The sequence below is a fragment of the Caretta caretta genome, chromosome 3, assembly GCF_965140235.1.
Source record: "Caretta caretta isolate rCarCar2 chromosome 3, rCarCar1.hap1, whole genome shotgun sequence".
Classification (NCBI taxonomy): domain Eukaryota; kingdom Metazoa; phylum Chordata; order Testudines; family Cheloniidae; genus Caretta; species Caretta caretta.
In genome coordinates this window covers 141,483,811-141,500,245 of record NC_134208.1, presented here as the reverse complement: position 1 = coordinate 141,500,245, position 16,435 = coordinate 141,483,811, and the positions used below count along the sequence as shown (strand labels likewise).

Sequence of the window (16,435 nt, the reverse complement as noted above, 5' to 3'; positions counted from 1 at the left end):
CTGCCCCATAAGTAGGGACTACTTGGTGAGTTAAGTGTTTACAGGATCAGGTCATTTGTTTTTAACTTTAATTGGGGGCTTGGGTTTCATGTAGAGATAATAATATGCTACATTTTAAGATACATGTGGTTGTATGAGAAAAACGTATTTGGAAATACTCATGTGATTTTCTATCAGGTTTGATTAAATTGATTAGAAGTCACAGAATCACGCAGCAAAAAAATGACCTTTTCAAACACACCTAATTTGCCTGAGCCCATTACATTTAAGATAATAAATAAAACCTCTGTAATGCTTTATAATATCAATAATACCCTAGAAATTATTCTGCACTTAGTGGCCAATTTAAGAGCATTAAATGCTGTTAACAATCAATTTACTAGGTATTGTTGTGCTTCTGTTTATAAATGCCTAATTATATAGGTCATATTTACTTGGAGTGTGATAGATTTGCTGGCCAATTGCAGCACTTAAATCAATGCAGTAAAAAATAATTGCCTTATAAAAATCACTTTTTAAAAACCTGTTCGCATACAGATTTCTAGGGTTCTGTTATGCCATCAACACTTTTCCAGAACGACCCCCTCCCTGAATCAGGTAATTAAAAGGGTACTGACGCAAAGGAGAGCGGAGCGCCACATGGCTTGGCAAAGTGTTTCCATAAAGTTCTGTCCTGTAGCTGTAGATACAAACTCAAGCTGGTCGTGTGCAGAACTCCAGCATGTTGAGCCCACTACCCCTCGGCACAGCCAAATGTTTCAGCAGCTGCCCTTTTGTCCTGTTTCTTAAATAAACAAAGAACAGATACAAATTAATGACCTAAATTTATGGCAAAACACGCTGCCTTCCCAGAGCAAATAGCCTTAAAAGAACAGATGTTAAAATAGCGTTTTGTACTCACAGATACAGAAAACAGCTATTGTGTGGAAATGGAGGTTTGGAACATATAGAAAATAGTATCTAAAGAATCTAATCGTTCCACAGTATCTCCTGCAACACCACAGACTGCACAACCTTCTGATCCAGTGTTGTACATAATAATTACCCTTCGCAGCACATTCCCTATCCCTTCTTTTCCAATCTCAGACTCCCAGAAAACTTTCTCCTCTAGTGTCTCAGTGTTTTACATTCTTTTGGGGCTTTGGGGGGATAAAAAGAGTGAAATGATCATTTTGCCAGTATGTTAAATAGTACCTGGCTACCTGGTGCTGTAACCAGTGTAATTTAGTCTCAAGGAAGTATGCTCATGAAATGCACACTCTCAAAAAAACATTTTTGTCCTACACTGAAGGATGCATCCATTCCATAGGGGATATTTATTTCTTGGTACGTTTTGTTGAGGATGATCCTGCAAATGCTTATATTCCAGTAATTGTTAATTACCCCCGTATGCAAAAAGTAATTGAGAGAATTATTTTACAAAACAGAGTGAGAAGCCATCACACAGGGGAAGTGCATATGCCTTCTAGTCAGTGAATCATCTTAGTCATTCACAATTGGCAAAGGCAGGAGCAAACAGTGTTGGGTCATCATCTGTACTCAGAAGTTGAATTAAAAGGCATATTCACTTTCCACACACCAAGTGCATTCTGTTTATACTACGCCACATTGTATTTCCAGTCTTACTCAACATTTTAATATACATTTTCTTGTCAAGCTTCTTGGCAGTCGGGTATGAGGCTTGCAAGATGGACTGAGAATTCCACAGGTGGACTGATTAGTGGGTGGCATTTTTGAGTTGTAGCAAGCTGTTAGCATTATGTCTGTTTGCTTTAGGTACAGATGTGAAATGATTTGACAGTCAATCTCAAAAGTGTGCAAGTACTTTTTTTTTTTTTTTTTGGTATGTCAAACTCTTCTTTTAATACCATCCTTATCCGTCTGGTTGTCCATTAAAAAACTTTTTTTTTCCCCCACATAGCCAGTCTGGATGCTGTAATGCATTATTCAGAAGCTTACAATTTGTAAGTTTTAAAAGTAGCCTTGGTTTTTACATTTCATTCGAGGAGCACAACTGTTGGGACCAAGATTCTTTACTGGATACTGAGGTTATCCTGCTAAGGAGGCAATCTGTTTACTTCATGCAACTTGCCCAAACACACGTTTCCTTAACAAAGTCATAGATGGAGGCAAGTGGTGTTTGACAAGTGGAATTGTCTGTTGACTTGCTCATTTCATTTCCTCCTTTTGGCAGAGACACTTGGAACTTGCTTTTTTTACAGTTACTATGAGCCCAGAATAATAACTCCTAAATCAATGCTGAGGAGGTGGAAAGGTACAACAACACAAACACTCAGTAACAGTCGGGACAGCGACATGGAAATATGAGCTGACATGCAGAATAACCACAAGTGCTGCATGATTTATTGATTGCACCTTGTCATCTGAATGATGAGCTCTCAGTTAGTGAAATTATACTTTTATATATTTCACAACTTAGGGGAAAATATAAATATTATATATACAAGCTGTATATACAGTAACTAATGGATAGAGCAAGATTACTACTTCCAGTTAGTGACAAAGTTGTATTCATCAGAAAGCTGTGCTGTCTAGAGTTGGGCCAAACCAGCAAAACAAATGTTCTACAAATATTAATTCAGATATTTAGGTGAATTTGGGTCTGTTCACATTCCTTCTAGTGTTCGCATTCCACAAATGTTAAATTGATTATGACTGGCCTAACCTTTCAGCTTTAGTACTGTGCCATGCATAAAATTTATTTAAATTATATTATGTGTTGTGACAGGGTCGGGCCAGATGGCTATAGGAGAGTAATAGAAGGCAGATATATTAGCCCCAGGCTAAGTAGGTCCCTTTTCCCTGGGTAAGGGAACAGGGAAGGTTCCAGAACAATCAGGAACCTTTTGGAGACAATTAAGACAGGCTTATTAGAACACTTGCAGCCAATCAAGAAGCTGCTAGAATAAAATTAAGGCAGGCTAATCAGGGCACCTAGGTTTTAAAAAGGAGCTCACTTCAGTTTGTGGTGTGCGTGTGAGGAGTTGGGAGCAAGAGGCACTAGGAGCTGAGAGTGAGAACACGGACTGTTGGAGTACTGAGGTGTACAAGCATTATCAGACACCAGGAGGAAGGTTCTATGGTGAGGATAAAGAAGGTGGTGGGAGGAGGCCATGGGGAAGTAGCCCAGGGAGTTGTAGCTGTCGCACAGCTGTTCCAGGAGGCACTCTAGACAGCTCCATTCCACAGGGCCCTGGGCTGGAACCCGGAGTAGAAGGCGGGCCTGGGTTCCCCCCAAATCCTCCCAACTCCTGGTCAGACACAGAAGGAGTCGACCTGGACTGTGAATTCAGAAAAACGGCCAAGCTGAGGGCTGCCGTGAAGCTCCAAGGTGAGCAAATCCGCCAATAAGCGCAAGACCCACCAAGGTAGAGCAGGAATCACTCCACTTGATACTGACTGCCAACTAGACATGGAGCCATTGATCACTACCCATTGAGCCCGACAATCTAGCCAACTTTCTATCCACCTTATAGTCCATTCATCCAGCCCATACTTCTTTAACTTGCTGGCAAGAATACTGTAGGAGACCATGTCAAAAGCTTTGCTAAAGTCAAGGAACAACACGTCCACTGCTTTCCCCTCATCCACAGAGCCAGTTATCTCGTCATAGAAGGCAATTAGATTAGTCAGGCATGACTTGCCCTTGGTAAATCCATGCTGACTGTTTCTGATCATTTTACTCTCTTCTAAGTGCTTCAGCTGTGCACCCCTGCACTCCCACACAGTCAATTGCAGTACTGGGGCCTTAATGGATAACTGGACTTCAACACAAGGGAATTATTTGGAAGAACAAAGGATCACGGTTTTCCTACAATGCAAAAAGAAACTTTCTGGGTCTGAAGCGACAGACACACACTCCTTGTTGGTTCACTTAAAAAAAAAAAAAAAAGATGGGAACAACGACTGAGGCCAATAACTTTCTTATATGTATGTATACACACACAGAGGTTTCATCTTGCTTAACCAGGTCTCTCTGTCTTATTGGAGCCTATAGCCTAGCTAGCTCTGCTTTTCATAGTGATATCTTGTTTGTGATTCTTGTTTTATTTTCTACCTTGTTCCAAAACAAGAAACCTCTCTCAGTATGTAGCCTGTTAAATGAAAGACGACATTTCCCACCAGGGTGGGCTCCAACAAAAGAAACTGATATCTGATCTTAAAGGAAGCAGAAAAAAGGAAGCTCAAATGGTGCCAACATGAACCTGATCTGTCAGCATAGGCACAAGAAGAGCCAAACTACCTGTTGGGAGTTAAGAATGAGGTAATATAAAATTGCATTTGTTACTCGAGCCTATGTAGTGCTTTTCCATCAGTCGATCTGGAAGCACGTTACAAAGGAGGCAAGTATCATTATCCCCATTTTACAGACCGGAAAACTGCGGCATAGAGTGGTTAAGTGATTAGCTAAGTTCACCCAGCAGGCCAGTGGCCATCAGGTTTCCTGAATCCCAGTTCTCTATCCATGAGGCCCTACTGCCATGCAGTGCATCACAACAATGTAACGTTTTATTTTTAAAATTATTTTTTACAACTCCGTGACTATATCTAGGTTTCCAGGTAAATGGTTTCCAACTCTGAGCAACTGCAGCCTTTGCCTTCATAAAGCATTCTAAATGCAGTTTCACTCTAGCTTGACACTCTGATGAAGCTGTTAGGTTTTTATTCTTTGCTTATAAATAAATATACTTGTTGCAAATTTTTTTAAAAAGTGTGAATAGCTGCAGCAGAAGTAATCAATTAGCACAAGCGAACAGAGCCAGAGTGCTTCCCTCCTCCTCCCCCACAGCATATTATAAAGATACCTGTAATCTTCTACTTTTGAGGTTGTTGGAGTGCCTCACAAACTGAACAGTCCCACTGCCTCCCTTGCACCTGCTGTAGAATGGACAGTATGTTAGATACAAGGGATGCAGGGTAGGCTTGCAGCTCTGGCACTCAGACAATGGGAGAGAGACCAGCTCAACAGCAGCAGAAAAAAAAAAAGGAAAGATTCTTTCGTTTTTGTTCCAAAGAGCCTTCCACTGCAGAGTGAGGTTGCCAGAGGTTGCCTGGGTTTTTGAGCACCACTCCCCGTTTCCAGTATTAAAACAGCTGCAAGGGGAACCCCCTCCAGCAGCTTTGTTTAATTACCCTGAACTGTGGAGAGGCTCGAAAAACCTCTCAGCTGAACATTTTGTAAACCGGACTATGACTGCCAGAAGATTTCTGTTGATTATACTATGCAGAGTATTAATTAGAATATAGATTACACGCAGGGACCTTACCAGAAATTTTCTGCAGTTTGGTACCTGAATGTACGTTTATTGCCACAGAACATTTTTCATAAGAAAAATAATTTGTCCTACCACAACTCCAGGGAGCAAGGAGGAGAAAGGATTGTCTTACCTTTTCAGTCACTTGCAGCTAGTAGGAGTATAGATCTTTAACAGCCTTCTAAAGAAATTAAGAATGATCATAGCATTGTTTTAAAACATTTGAAACTAGCAGTTCATGCACTAGACCTACACTGGTTGCTAACCTTCTTGAATGGCAATACTTGGCCAGTCATGCCATGCTGTAACATTAGTCACAAAGTTGATGAGGGGTAGTGGCCAAACTGACATGGAAAGTACAAGCCAGTGGCCACTGAATGAAATGCCAGCTTTGTTCATCATGTAATTGGCACTCTGTTTCTGTAGCCCCCTTGAAAGCCACACACCAAATGCAACCTTCAGGCCACAAGGGTTGTCTCGGAGTTAATTTGTGCATACGCTCACTCCCTAGGGTTCCTTTTCAGCACATTGTACTCGGTATTAGCTACCTCTCCCACTCACACTGTGAATTTTAGGACTTCCATGTCCAATTTCCTTTGTGCCAAGCTAAAAGTGGTTGTTTCCAAACACATAAGGATTTGGTGGATACAATTATAGAATTTAATAGTAGTTTCTAGGAATATAGATCAGACCAACTGATCATCTAATCCACTATCCTGATTCAGACAGAGGGGCAAACAGCACCTGCTTAGCATGCAAGGAACAAGAATCCAGTACTGGACAGTTTTGGAATAACCTGACCATAGGGGAAGTTTCTTCCTGACCTCAGGAATTATTTGTTGGCTTTTGTCCTAAAGTAGGATTTATTTCCCATTTAATTTTTTATTCTCCTGCAATTGTAGATGATCTCATTATACATTAAATGTCTATTTTCCCCCCCTTCTTCACACTGTTGACTCATTGGTATCTTCTGACAGGGAGATTCATAGGTAAACTAAATATGCTGTAACAAGGAGTTTTCTTATATATAAAATTTATTATAGCCTTTCCGTAGCATTAGATGCCTATGATAGAATGAACTAGAGCACCCAATTTTTCTTGGCATTCGCTATTTGATACACTGCTATTGTGCCCTGATTGCTTGCTCTCCCCTCTAAATTAAAACAGTCCTCCTCTTTTCCATCTGTCATTGTAGAGAAGTCTTTCCATGTCTCGAACATCTTTGTCTGAATCTCAATTTATCAGACTACTGTAACATATTGATTCACAGAAATCTCACTTTACTGCAGTGGCCCAGCTCCTGAAAGCTGTAGGCACTTTTCTAAATCTGCTTCAAATTTGGATCCAACAAATGCTATTTGACAAGCTCTAATAGTAATATGGGTGCTGAAGGAATACTATCAAGAGAAATTTGGCCTCAAAAGTAGTTTTATATATATATTTAAAAAAACCTAACACTTAAAGCATTTCTATGTAAAATACAAACTAATATTCCCCTGCAATGTTTGCAACCCAGTTTGCCATTAGCCCACATCACAGCTCATTTAAAATTCAACAAAAGTTGGTTGCTGCCCATTCTGAAATACCTACTCCATGCAGAAGAGCGTAGTCACACTGCAAGATTTTTTAAAAATCATTTTAACCTCTTGCATGTCATGCTCCTGAAATACAAGAGGTATTTATCATGAAGTTAGATGAACTTTCGACAATTGCTAATTAGGACAGTCTGACAGTGTATATTAATAGTGCATACCAGGGCAATCCAGGCCTTCCACTTATCACTTTACTTGCATTTACTGTAAAAATGATTTTATGTTGATTGCAAGTAGAAGTAGGTCAATTCAGACACTACTTTAAAGTGTGATTCTATGCTGAAAGCCAACTGAGTAAAAATGGCACCCATCTTACTCAACTTATCAGCTCCTTGTGCGTATAAAGAGTCGTATCTGCTTAATTAATGACAACAGCTTTTTACAGCTGTTAACACTGCAAAGCCAGTCCAGCTTCGGGCGAGTGAGCTAGATTCTGTCCTGGCTTATGCGCAGCAAAGAGAATTGCTATCTCAAATTCTAATTGCAAAACCAAATTCTGTCCCAATTCACACCTGTGCAGCCCCCATTGAAGATAATGGGATTTTGTAGGGGTCCACGAGGATACCCTGTGGCCAGAAGAATGTATTAGCAATGACTCTGTGTGAGCCATAAAGAACCTACTTGAATAATCATATTTTAGATTGAATTTGGGATGAACATCATCATTTTGCTGCTAAACTCAGTGGATTTAACATCGAAATTGTTATACGTTCCTTTGCCTATGTTGCAAAACATATTTCTGAGCCGAAAGGACTTATTTCACATTTACACATAGCTAAACAAAGAAATGAACATTAATTGACTCCCTAGGAGAGAACACCGTGACTTATTCTCTCTCCCCCATTAAGGCTAAGAGAATGGCTGTGCCGCAGTTACTGGGGCAGAGAGGGCTGAAAGAGCCACAGAAACGTACCGTCTCTGCTGCAGCAAAGACATCTTCATTTAAGTCGCTTTAGTGGCAGATCCCCATTTTAAAAGCTGTGCTTCGTGGTGCACCTGTTCCCCAGGAATGAACTGTTCTGCCGGCAGTATAGGCAGGAATACATGAAGGAGCTACTCTTAGAGACAGCTACGGTGTAGATTTGGAGCTAACATTTAGAAAAATGTCTTGGGTGAAAGCAGCGATCAGACTGGCTGTCAAGGATCAGGTTCCCAAGCCATAAAGTAGTTTTGCAAATGCCACTTATATTGGAATTATATAGACCTTTCACTAGCCCACTCCTGATCAGAGCTGGGGAAATGATGGATTTTTCAGTTCACTGACCCTTCAGAAAAATTGAAAAAAAAATTTTGCAAGCAGAATGAAAAATGAAATTTTTCAGTATTTTCAGCTAATTGAAAAGTCAAAAAATGTTCTTTGGACAAAAATCAAAAGGTTTCATTTTAATTTCTACTGATTTGAAAATTAGTTTTTAAAATAAAATCAAAATTTGAAAATTTCTTTAGAACAGAAAAATTGAAATGTTGCATTTAAAAAATGCCCAAACAAAACCTCTAATTTTTTTCTGATTTTTTTTTTTTACTAAAACAATTGGGCAAAATCAACATAAATTCATGAAATAGTGTGTTGCTGAATCTGCATTTTTCACCAAAAAAGACTTGTGAAAAATTTCACCCGGCTCTATTTCTAACTTCACTCCAACTGACTACTGTGCCACTTTGTAGCAGCATCGCAGACATGAGAGATGGGCAGAAACCATTAGGTTATCTAATTCAGTTGTTTTCAGCCTTTTTATAGCACGACCTCATATTGCAACAGTAATAAGTTTCAGGACTCATCTTCCATCTAGCCATAAAGAGGTGAACCTAGGTTGAGGGGATGGAGAGTTCATCACTCTCTCCAATGCAGACTTGTTTTCCATAGTACATATAGAGCTATACCCAGTCACATTTAAAGTGTGCCCGGGAAAGGGGCTTTCTATTCTGGATTCTACAGATCTCACTTTCAGGAACTGTATCTAGATAGTCAGTGTAAAGTTTATCTTTTGTAACTTGAGCCTATTACTCTTAAATTATTCCTCCTTATAATACCCTTAAATTCCTCTCCCTCTTGGCTGTTTATACCTTTCAAATGTTTGTAGACCAACGTCCTTCCTGTTAGCCATCCTATACATATTTAGCTCTTAACTTTCCACCTATATCAGTCTCTGCAGCACCATAATGGGAACACCTCAAGTGAAAAGCTATTTTAACAATTTTTATCAAATAATTAAAATAAGTGGTATTCATTTTTACAGAGCATGGATTATAGTGGTCTCTTGGCTGAGCAGATTGAATCTTGCATTCCAAAAGCTATTTTCTAATGGTGTTGGCAGGTTTGGCTACCTCCCTTGCACTGATCATTGAGCCTTAAGATATAAGACACTGATTGGATGCAATTTTTCAACATTAACAAAGATGAGAAGAGGAAGGGTGGTCCTGTGGTTACGACACTAGACTGGGACTTGGGAAACCAGGATCCATTTCTTGCTCTGCCACAGATTTCCTGCATGACCTTGGAAAAAGTCATTTGGTCTCCCCGGCCAGGTCTACACTAGAATGGGTTTGCCACTCTAGCTATACCACCAAAACCTCCTAGTGGAGACAGCTTATATCACCAAAGGAGTGTTTTTGCTGGTATAGCTTATACCAGGTCTGTGAACTAAATGAGCTTATTGGTGAAAGGGCTTTTTGGCCAGTATACCTGTGTGTCTGCACCACAGCTTTTGCTGGCAAAACTACGTTGGCTAGAGGTGTGATTCCCCCCCCCCCCCAACACTTCCAACCAACATAGCCATGCCAGCACAAAAAAAAAAAAATTTGAAGTGTAAGACCAGGCCTGGATGTGTCAGATCCCTGTAAAATGGAGACAACAGTATTTAACAGCTTCACAGGGATGTAGTGAGGATGAACATTACAGATTATGAGGTGCTTAGAAATTATGGTAATGGAATGAAATAGGTGTAGATCCCTATCAAGGCCCTGAATCCAAACACTGTTGATTTTTATGGATGTTAAAAATCTTCTGCACCCTGATCTGAATTTTGAAAATGGCCTTTGTGTTCATAATGGGCTAAACCGAAATCTCAGATTTGCACACCCCGAACTCCTTGAGATGGTCAGAGTTCAGATCTAAGTAAGTTTTAAATACACACCACTTCAGTTATTTATGTGGAAAAGAAAAAAGAATCAGAAATGTTTTCTAAAACTGAAGAAATTCCTCTTCCCTTCTCTGATAACTCACAAACCTCTACAATAAAAATTTCCTCTGGAAAGTTTGCTTTGGGTTAATAAGACCATGGGTGAAGAACATATTAGAAGCTTCTGAAAACAATACTAAGTACCTGAAAATAGATGTTTCCTATCTAAGTAACACTTCATCCCTAATTAGTGACACTGTTATTCAAGATTATTTTTCCAGATCCTTGCTGATAGTGAAAACATTTTAGGCCTTTGAGAAAGTGACATTTAAGAGGTTATAGATGACAAACGACATCAAAATGTGGTAGGGCAGGTGTGGCTGAATTGCCCAATGACTGCATGCATTCAAGGAATGCAGTGCTGATGTCCTTAAGTAACCTTTACACATCCAACATGCTGCAGCAAATTTCAAATGAGGATAAAAACAACATGAAGACATCAAACTTTAATAAAATTAAGACTGACACTGAAATATTATAGGAGAATAGAGAAAAATTTGAGAAAACATACTGCATAGCATGTACAAATAAATGTTTTCTTTCCTTGCTTCTCACTGCAAACTGACAGGTTTCAGAGTAGCAGCCGTGTTAGTCTGTATCTGCAAAAAGAAAAGGAGGACTTGTGGCACCTTAGAGCCTAACAAATTTATTTGAGCATAAGCTTTCGTGCGCTTTCGTGATGCATCCGATGAAATGAGCTGTAGCTCACAAAAGCTTATGCTCAAATAAATTTGTTAGTCTCTAAGGTGCCACAAGTACTCCTTTTCTTTTTTTCATGCAAACTATTATTCTGCTACTGCAGCACAAAACAAACAGAAAAAGTCATGCTCGTAACAGAGTGCTGCACAATTGCTAAGCAGCTCGAGCTGGAATGTGAGAAAATCATAAGGTTTGCACATAGTGTGTTGAGTTCAATGCAAACCATCACATGTGCCATGAGAACCAGTTGGGATGGCACCTTTGTTAAGGTTCACAGATAAATAGGGTAGTGGCTCAAGAGAAAGAACCCAGGTTGGACCTGCACTTACACATTAGAAACATGACAATGGTTAGGACATTTTTTTCGTGGATTAGGGATGACTATTCTCAGAGGCCAAAAGGATACTAGTACTCAATAATTAGTTGTATTGAAATAGCACCGAGGCCCCCAGCTGAGAGCTAAGTACCCCATCATGCTAGGCACTGTCCAAACACATAACAAAAAGCCCCAAAGAGCTTACAGTTTAAGTAAATTAAATTTGTGTCTGGCTATCGCCCAGGAATGTATTGCCATCCTCATTACTATTATTAGTCTTACTGATACACCTAGGAGCCCTAGTCATGGACCAGGAAGGACCCCATTTTGGTAGATGCTGTACAAGCAGAACAAAGACAGTCCCTATCCTAAACATTTTAGGCTCTAAGCTGTATAGCAAAGAAAGGGGATGTCATAAATGGAATCAAACTTATATTTAATTGTTCACAGTATTGATATAATTACAGAAGTAACTTTTTGGTGGTTTCTATTTTTCACTGAGATAATAAAGCATAAATACAGCATCCAATATCCATGTTTGAATTTTCTGAGAGATCCTTAGACTCTCTATAGTTCCGTAGGGTTTCCGTTATTGTGGAGGGCAGCTACACTAAAAAAGAAAAGTTTGAAAATTAATCCAAAGCTAAATTCATGACATGATTTTACTCCCATTGCATTCCACTTAAATGCATATGTTTACAATATTTTTAATAATAATTATTATTAAACATAGTAAAATACTTCCAAACTTGGCTCATAGCAGAATTGTACTGCTAGTGGGGAAAAAAAAATCTGAAGCCTTGTCAATATGCCACTTCCTCCTCCCCCATCTTTTAACAGAAGCAGCCTCCAGTGAAATAATCCAAGCTGTGTTCAAGAAGTTGGCAAGTGGGTCCAATTAAATGTGGTTTTAGTGTATTCTGGCATTTGCATATCTAGTTTGCCAAGAAGTAATGTTTTACAAAAAAAAAAAAAAAAAAACCACAAAACCTGCATTGGTCCAGACAGACTGGATGGTGCTATGCATCATATAACTTTATCCCAAGAATCAGACAATACTTAATTTTTTTAATTTTCAGTTTTTAAAATGTCATCTATTACCCCATTCTCAGTTCATTATGATTTACAGTACCTCATATGCTTTGTGCATTTTCCTTTATATTTACAGTTAATAGCAGTAAATCCGTGAAAGCTAGTTTCCCCAAAATAGGCATCCTCCCTCATTTGCAATTAGTACTTTAAAAAGAAACCTTACATCAATGTTACCTTTTTGTCGAGAAATATTTCATTTCTTATTTCAGCTGTAGTCCAATTAAACTATGATCAAATAAATAGAGCAGGCCAGCAAAATATCCTTTGTGAGCTAGACCACCAAGTTTTAAACACAGTTATTGAAAAATTGTATCATTTACAATGATTAACATAATTATACTTCAGTGATTTATTTTTTTTGTTTTGTTTAAATTTAACCATCTCCCCTTCATTTTTTCTCCTACAACTATTTGTTCCTTCCTTAGTGGCACTTGACAACTGATTGAAAGTGTTTATTAATGCTGTGCATTAAGGACAAGCCTTATTCACAGACTCCTGGGCCACACCTAGTTCATAATAGGCACTAAAGTAATCTGATGTAGTCTCTCACCGTCTCCCCTACAAACACCATGGGGAAAAAAAGGGGAGGAGGAAGAGGAAGCAACCTCCCAAGCCCCCAAATTTGTAGTTTAAAATTACATTTAATGTATAAATATAAATGAAAACTTCTGTCAATGTTTCAAAGCAGAAAACACTCTTCATATAAAATGGAGAGAGGTCACTTAAAACTGATGCAGAATATAGTTATATGGAATCTTTAAGCCCTTTTATAAGGCTGCCAGTCTATTAGCAGGACTGAGTTCTTAGTAAACTCTCCACTCCAATATGTGCAATGGAGCAGCTAATTTCTTTTGGACTCAGTCTATGGCACCAAGCTGATTTTTTTTTAAATCTCTACCCAAACAACTATTAAATAATCAACAAATAAGAATATTTAACCAAAAATAAATAAGAGGAATGATCACTATCCTAAAAACTACAAATTAAAGCTATGTAATCACAAAAGGAGGTTGAGTCATCCATTAAGCAACAAAGAAGAGAGGAAAACAGATTACGGTTCTGATGTTTTTGTAAAATTGGTTGCCTCACAGAAATGTGTACAAAGACCCAAACAGGATGGATGGCAGGAGCCTGAAATCTCACAGAGATCATTATGTAACAGAACCCAAATACACACTAGGTGCTTTACAGACAAATAGTACAAAAGGAATAAAATACTAGTTTCTCTCTCCAAAGACTTTACAATCTAAGGTCCTAATCTCGAAACTACACACCTGAGTAAATTGACTCATGTGGGTAGGTATTCCCATTGACTCTGATATGACTACTCACATAAATAGTGTTACGCCTGTGCATAACTGTTGCAGTGTCACAGGGCCTCAATGTTAAATTAGACACAAAGAGCAGCAGCAAAGAACAGGGGAAGTTACATAAATTAGGTCATGTGGCTGCTTAAGTTTATTGGGACTGGTTGAAATGTTTCCATCAAAACTGTCTGACAGAAAACAGAGTTCTCAATTAAATGAGATTTTTACTAAAAGTTATTGGTTTCTGCCGCAAAATTTGTTTTTTCATCAAAAGCCCAAGTACCTGGAAAACAAAAACTTTTGGTCTTTGGATGAAAACTGAAATATTTGAAATTCTGAATTGCTACCATGGTACCTTATGCTCCCATTCTCGTCTATGAGCCAGGCTACCCAGCTAGACCATCTCCTATGATACACCCACTCCCCTCAGCAAGAGTGCATCATGGGAAAAGTAGTCTAACAGAGAGCCCAGCTTAGAAAGAATAGGAGCAAGGCACCTGCACTACAATTCCGATGAAGCACCATGGTGGCCCTTCTGAATCAAAATATATCAGTTTTTCCTCCCAAACCTCAAAAATTTTCAGAGAAACCCAAACCATTTCTCAATATCTTTCATTTCTGTGCCTATCTTGATTGTTCTGCTGTACAGTCTTAATTATTTGAGTGTTTATAATAAAAATAGGCCACTGTTCACAAGAGGAGTTTCAAGAGTTTTCTCTATGCAGTACAAGTTAAAACTTTGCACCATATCATACATAACTCACAATGTTTAACACTTGATGTATGCATTTCTTCCAAGTGCCCTTCCTTATTCAGTAGGAACAGCACTTTGCAATTGTCTTAGTTTTGACAGATTTCCATCTGCAATTCTTTAGACAGGGCCCTAATGAAAACACTTTTTAAAAGGGGTAGTTACATTCCTCTTTCCCCCAAAAAACCATTATTTTGGAGTCTGCTCTGGCTTTTGTGGTGGTTTCACTCAGAATCCCACATTTTTATTTTTGTTTCCAGAAGGAGTCCATGCCAGCAAGATTTTTGACAAGTCTAGGATCACATGCTCTCATGCCTTGTGCACTAAAGAGTGCAGCAATTCAAAACCTGTTTTCAAATTGTGTGAAACAATCTCAAACCACCTCACTGGTGTGTTGTTGCAGCATCACATAGCACAAAAAATGGTCCCATGCACAAAGAAAATGGAACAAATTAGGAGAGTCAAAGTTCTATATTCACTGCCCCAGACTAAACTAACTAAGGCTATGATCCTACAATCAGCATGGCTTTTAAGCAGGGGGAGGTCGTCAGCTAAATATGGGTGGAAGATCCAGGCTTTGACTCAAATGGCAAAGGGCATGGAAAAAACTGCTGCACATTTCCACATGTTGTGGCCCTTTCCAACAGATCCTGCTTTGTGCAATGCAGTGCTGGGCATCTTCCCCAGCATAGTACAAATGGGTTGGGTGAGTGAGTCAGAGAGGTTAATTAGTTCCCTGGTGTCTCTATTCCCACCTAATGCCAGTTACCTCTCAACAGGAGATGATGAGGTGATATACACAGCATTAACCACTACAAAACTGAGCTGTAAAAAAGTTGCAGATTTGAGCCCTTTCTTCACCTTTGTAATTACAAAGGTGAACACAGAGGAAGATTTTCAGGGGTATTTAGGTGCTTAAACATAGCTATCTAGTGGGATTTTCAAAAATAGGCAGTTAGGCACTTAACCTGCTTTGGTGCTTTTGAAAATCCAGCTTGTTGCCTATCTTTAGTCACTGAAAATCCTGCCAGAGGTCCTGGTCTGCATAGCTCAAGGAATCATAACTTTCACTTTTATTTGGACTAAGTGTTTCTGCAGTTATCCATCTGATTTTAAAATTATTTTCCACTTCTCCCAAGATCATTTTTAAAGCACATTCAACTCGAGTCAGCCTGCAATAGAAAGGCCAAGAGCCATGTATAAAAGCAAGCACCAAACACTAAGTATAAGGTCTGGTTGATGGAGGGCAAAACATAAAACAAACAGAAGACTGAGAATAGCAAATCCCCTTTACCTAACCATAGGACGAACACAGCTTTAGCTTCAAGTTTTACTCATCCTTCTTCAATGATTTCATTACTCACTGGTTTTCAAAGTATTTAATCTTTTTCTAGCTCTCTCAGCCATTGGGCTGCTGCTGCAGTCCAGTGGCTAATGCATAGTCACTGGAGACCTGCGTTCTAGTCCCAGAGTCTAGAGGGGACCTTGGGGGGAAAGACACTTCACTTTTGTGCCTCAGATTTCCATGTCCATAAAATGGAGATAATGATACTCACCTTCCTTTGTAAAACACTTTGAGATCAAAGGATGAAAAGTGCTTAATATTTCAAGGAGGAATAGGGCTGAGGTTTTGCATTTTAGAGCTATATGCTACCCAGCACTTTAAAAAAAAAAGTACTTTGAAAAGTTAACACTTTCCTAAAACCATAGGGTGGGTGACACACAGCATCCAACAGGAATCCAAAGGGGTGATGGGAAATACCTACACTTCCCTCTCAAAAGCTGAAAAAAAATATTCAGAATGCTTTTTGTACTAAATCAGATTAAACTGTTACCTGAAGAAAAACACTAGTTTTCTTTTCCTCTTCCTACTTCCGATTTCTATATCCTGATGCATCTTTTCTTGAGTCATTCACATCTGTTTTCCCTCCAATCTTTCTATAAATTTTCCTTATATTTTAATGTGTTTATTTTTCCCTTTATTTAAAAAAAAAATTGACCTGTAACTACAGTGTTCTCTTTCTTCCTCCTCTCCATCAAACTGGGTCACTTTGGATGGGAGCCAAAGCATGGATTGCACTTCCAATACATAAAAGCAGGTAACAAGTGTTTCAGAAGGTGAGCCTGTAATACCAAATGTTAGTATCATCTTCCAAATGCATATAAGCTGATGTCTCTAAAAGTCATCATCTCTGTTCTAGATTCTGACATCCGATATTTATG

The 16,435-nt window shown here is 38.9% G+C and overlaps 1 long non-coding RNA gene across 1 annotated transcript in view; it reads right to left on the bottom strand.

Moving 5' to 3' along the window:
• The window catches only part of LOC142071435 (uncharacterized), a 38,635-nt gene extending 37,861 nt beyond the window's left edge, over positions 1-774 (bottom strand). The window contains exon 1 of the long non-coding RNA XR_012667464.1: positions 618-774. This is a non-coding gene — a long non-coding RNA (uncharacterized LOC142071435). The remainder of the gene's footprint in view (positions 1-617) is intronic.
• Between the last annotated feature and the right edge of the window lie 15,661 nt (positions 775-16,435).